A 5,600-nucleotide genomic window follows, 5' to 3' on the forward strand; every position below is an offset into this window, starting at 1 on the left:
GGGAATTGAAGAAATATGAGAAGGCAAAGATCATTGTGATTGATCTTACACAAAATTTGGACCAAAAAAAGAAAAAGATCTTACACAAGGACAAGGAAGAAATATGAAAAGGCAATAAGATGCTCGGATTCCAACCGAGTAATAACTCCGACAAACCAAGAGAAAATCGGAGTTGGCTGATTAAAGAAAAAGAAAGATTGTGACTTATTTTGGTCGAGCATCATTCCGATCACATACGAGCTCTAGATCTCAAGGAAGGAGTTTACGGTTCGCAAGTTGAGAATTCGAGCAGCTTCTCGAAGGTGTTCATGGTCGAAAGTGGCAAACTCAACATCAGCACGATGCCCTTCCTCCCACTCCCTTTTGGAAAAACCACACAAATGTTCTCCGGCCGGGGACCACAGCCAAATTGCCTCGGGTTTCCCCATCCAAAGTTCGTGGAGCCATAATCTAACCTTTGCCATGAAGTCAACACTAGCAAACTCAATGAGAAAGCATCCATTCCATACATTTCAAAGGAGTCTATCCACGACCGCACATACTCCTCATCCACCCTCTCCATCGCCTTCTTTACTCTCCCCGCGGTGGAGGAGATTGGCTGATTGATCAACTCCCCCGCAGGGCGGAGATAGCAAGCTCTGGCCACAACATTCCCGAAGTAACTGGGCACTTTCAGCATAGCTCTCTAGTCAACCGCAAACGCTAGCTTTGACAGTTGATGCGGTTTCATCTTCGGTGCCATGCTTCGAGCTCGCCACGGAAGGGCGGCAAGCGCTATGAAGCTGGACATGCTGCCCGTTGCCTGTTGTTCGCATTGAGAATCAAGAACATTTTCAATTCTTTCAGCCACCCATAAATTCTTTAGGAAAGAACTTTTGGCAACAACTGAAATGTTACTCAAGAAAATCTTGCACTTTATGTGTGTGTATGAAGCGCCACCAATCATTTATCCCAAGACAAAGTTTAGCTGATATTAAAGAAGAGACGACATTTACCTGTCCATCGGCTGTTGCCATTTTTTTTAAGGATCGCCAACTTCTCATTGTTGAAGTGGAATCTACGCACAATTTGCTCTTCCTTGTATAACCCCATCAAGTTTGACACATTAGTGACGGGAATAAAGGCCTCATAGGCGGCGGTAATTTGAGGAGGAACCCTTGACTTCAGAAGAATTCTTTCATGGCTGGGGATGATAGATACGGGTTTGCCTCTTGCTAATTCAGCCCATGAGTTCACAAAATTCATTACCGAGACACCATCGAAGATGTAGTGATTCCATAGGATCCCTACGGTGAAACCTCCGCATCTAAACTTCGTTACCTGTTTAATTTAGTATCCCGAAATAAAATCCAGTAATCATAATGTACATTGAAAGTTATCATGGTATATAGAAAACTATGCCCATTTTGTCTTGATTGTAAATAAATTGCTAGTTATTAGCTTACCGGAAATAGAAAACTTACCACATTGAGAAAATACTAGTTACCAGTATGTTGATGGTTCGAACTTCTACGTCAAAAGTTGCTAACCACACTAGAGAAGTTACTTCTAGTAAAATACGGAAGTGTTAAGCATAACCAGAAAAGGAAAGAGAGATTGTTCTTAACTTGTCTTGTTAAAAGGGCTGCATCTTCTAGCTTAGTTTCAATAGGATATGTATAAATAAGCTTTCGTGAAACATCGGGATCGATAAGGTGCATATCGCCCGGACGTTCGAAGTTGAAATTGGCCAATGCCTCCACAAATGGCACTCTAACTTCTTCCCACAATCAACAGTGAACTTTCCTTGAGAGTTTTTAGCTAATCTCCCCGCAACCGGATAGTAAGGAACCAAAACTTTGGACAAAGCTCGCTTAAGCACATCTACCGTGTTGGCATCGCTACTGTCAAAGAAATAAACCACCGGCACCATAACAACAAACAATTGATCGAGGTTACTCAAGAAAAGGGAACCCCCGGGTGTCTCTAGTTCCGGTAGGATGGCAACAGGGACGGATCTTTCTACTATCTGGGCTCTGTTCGTCGCAGTTTGGAAGGCCTCCATCGGAGCAGTTCGGAACTCTATATCCGCCTCTCTTGCTCGGAGAAAACAAGCAAGAAAACGTGTTCGCAGGTGCCTTTCGCAAGAAAACGTGTTCGCATGTCCAGGAGACTCTTAATCGAAAGTTTAGACATTTGATTATCTTAAGTTTCTTGGTTGGCCAGAATATTCTTCGGTTCGGTCAACGTCGGTTGAGTTGCCCATCCACGAGTAGCCATAACAATACCATTATACTCCGGCTTTAACCGTGAATAATAATCCTTCTCATTCTCGTTTCGGAGATGGCATTATTCGAATCCAACTTCGAAATTTTGTCACAAATAGACTTAACTTTGGAGAAATGCTGACTCACCATCATATTTTTTTGTGACATCGATAATGGCTCGTTCTCCAACCTTTGCAACTTGGCATCATTCGACCTTGCGAACAACGCCGCCAAGTTATCCCATGCCTCCTTGGGAGTCTGCGCACTCTTTATATGCCGCAACAGGTCATCTTCAACGGTCACAACAAGAGCGTAAAGAGCCTTACTCGCTTTGATGTTACATCTTCTCGACTCACCATCGTTTGTGGGTGTCGTGGTGTTCTTGCCGCCAACAATATCCCACAAATCTTGGCCCCGCAAATAAAACTACATGTGAGTACTCCAATTATTATAATTGGAATTGTTGAGCTTCGCAATACCATTCGTCGAACTTGATACGCCCGCCATCCGATTGGTGAAAAATGCCCGGCTTGGTCCCGATCAATTGATCACAGTCCCCGATCGTGCTCTAGCGTAACTTTGACGTACTCCGGTCCTCAACCGCTTGCACATGAACAACGGTCCTCGACTATTGTCTTCACGAACCACGCTCCGGAAGACTTGATTCACGGTCCCCGACAACCGTGCTCTGATACCAAACGTTGAAACTCGTAGTCGCGAAGCACGTCTCGATCCTCAAGATGATCGAAGACTATCGAAGGTGAAAGATTCTCTTCACACAAGAGAAGTTTTCAAGGGAGGAGATGGATGGACTCTATAATTTACTATATTCACCTTACTTTCACTTTACGGAAACAATTACAAGATTCACCTATATATAGGCTTAAAAACATGACTCTCGACATACCCTAGGTACATGAAAAGACACGTATAGATACATAACAATAATTATACATCAGAATACTAAAAGACTCTCGAGATACGTGACAAATAATGATTCTTCAAAAATTACAAAGCAACAATGACGCTAAACACGCGCGTCGGATAGATGTCTGTCGGTATCGCGACCTTCCTCGGACGATCGACGGGGAGAAGGCTAATGGGTCACCCTTCCGGCCCGGTTGCGTGTGGACTTTCGGATGCGGGCCTCTCCCAAGGCCCATTACCCAAATTGCAACGGAGGATAAAATCGGGTCGACCTTTCGGTGCGGTCTAGTGACATGTGCTACGTGTGCATGCCAAGGAGTCGCCACCAATCGTTTCGTGGAAGGTACGATTGGAAACCCTATCGAATAGTTGGGAGCTTCTATTCGATTCTGCGAGAACCGGAGAAATGGGATCGGGGATTTAGTTACGCCATCTATCAGAGTTGACGCCCTTTCGGTACCTGAGTTGACTGACTTTTCTAACCTTGGATTTCATGCATATGAGTAGGGTACGGATCCTAAATCTAGGAGTTCATGCAAATGGGAGTGACTATCGTAGCAATCACAATCAATCAAAGTAAATGCGCAAATCAAGGAATCCATAACGTGCGGATAAATCACATCAAATCAGCATGACATTCCTAGTATAGCTCTATCAGCTTAGGGAATGAACATTCAAAGCATAAGAAGAGGTCGGGAGTGATTTGGAAGTGATTCGCCCATGAGGGGCAAAATCGTAATTTTGAGAAAATTTGGGGACGATTTGTCAAAAATGGCAAAATCGTCATTTCAGAAAAGATCCTGAGTGAAAAGTGTCGAAAATAGGATTGCCACGTAAACTAACCCATTTCCTAATTTTCGACATTTTTTGAAATTTTTCGGAATTTTTTTAAGGAATTTTTTTGGGACAATTTGCCCTTAAGGGGTAAAATCGTCATTTTCTCACAGGAATGAAATATGAAAATTCCAGATAGAATGAGTAGCCACCTAATTGAGTCATCTTATAATTCTGGCAATTTTTGCAAATTTCGAAAATTTTCTGGAGACAAATTACCCCTAAAGGGTGAAAATGTCATTTTGGAAGGATCGGGAAAAGAAATCTCAAAAATAGGATTGGCCAATTGGCTGTGACCATTCCTCAATTTTTGAGAATTTTTGAAATTTTTTAGGAATTTTCTACAATTTTTCCTAATTTTTTTGGATTTTCTATGATTTTTTCAATTTTTTTGGATTTTAAAAATCAATTTTCGAATGCTTTTTTTTAAAGAAAAATATTTTCCGAGCTGGATCGAATGACCCGGCCCATGACTCACGAGCGGCCGGCCCGGCCCATGTGGATCCGGATCAGCCTCGGCCAAAACGACGCCGGTTTTGGAATTTCGTTCGAATTTTCGAAAATTTCAGATTTTTTATTTTATTTTCAAAATTCCCGCCAAAAAAGGAAATGTGTGTCTCAGACTGCGCCACGTGGCGTTATCTGGACGCTCCGATCAGAAATTAAGATCTATGGCTCAGAACTCGCCACGTGGCAAAATTTTGATGCTCTGATCAGAGGGAGAATCTAAGGTCAGAATGGGCCACGTGGGTAGCTCACGGCCCTCTGATCCGACAATCAGATCTACGGTCAAGATCGGACGACGTGGCTAATCCACGGCTGTCCGATTAAACGGATCAATATAAATTCCGAAAATCAATTTTCTATTTATTGAATTTTTTTTAAAAAAAAGAATATTTGATCGTACGATCGGAAACGTGACGCGTGGCCAAACCTGGGCCACCCGATCACAAAACATTTTTTATTTTTCAAAAATGGAATATTTAAAAAAAATGATTTTTATTTTCGGAAAATCCGAGATCTTGACACGTGGCCTATTTTGGGCCGTCGGATCAAGGTTGTTTTTTTGTTTTTCTGTTGTAACAACCCGCTGACGTGGCCGCCACGTCAGCGCCACGTAAGCCCGTTGACCCACTGACCGCCACGTCAGCTTCGTCTCCTACCTCTAGACTCCGACAAGTTGGACGGCTGACGGCTTCCCGGCATGATCCAACGGTGAAATCTCGCCCGATTTCGGCGATCTGGGTATTGACGGAATCGTCTCGACGTCATTTATAACATATCGGAAAATCAGCGCGATCTAACGGTGGGAACTATCCTAAAAGTGGCCAAACAGGTCCGGCCAGAATGCACTTTTCCGGCGAGCTCTAGTTTTCGCATTTCCACCATTCCAACTTCGGTCAAAGCATTCAAATAGCATCTAAGAGATCTAAGGAAACTTACCTGATCATCCTAAGCGCTCGGCGATTGTCCGTTGGAAGCCAGTAGCTCGCGACTCCAGCGAGGTTCGGGAAGGGTTTGGTCATGGGGAAATCGATGTTCGATGCACAAAAAAATAAGGCAAGGCTAGGCTTAGATTCAGTCTTAGGCACG

At 43.4% G+C, this 5,600-nt stretch overlaps 1 pseudogene; it reads right to left on the reverse strand.

The window, feature by feature from the left end:
- Positions 1–204: 204 nt before the first annotated feature.
- Positions 205–2,044, reverse strand: LOC125316320 (annotated as a pseudogene).
- Positions 2,045–5,600: the final 3,556 nt, after the last annotated feature.

The sequence above is a fragment of the Rhodamnia argentea genome, chromosome 8, assembly GCF_020921035.1.
Source record: "Rhodamnia argentea isolate NSW1041297 chromosome 8, ASM2092103v1, whole genome shotgun sequence".
NCBI lineage: Eukaryota > Viridiplantae > Streptophyta > Magnoliopsida > Myrtales > Myrtaceae > Rhodamnia > Rhodamnia argentea.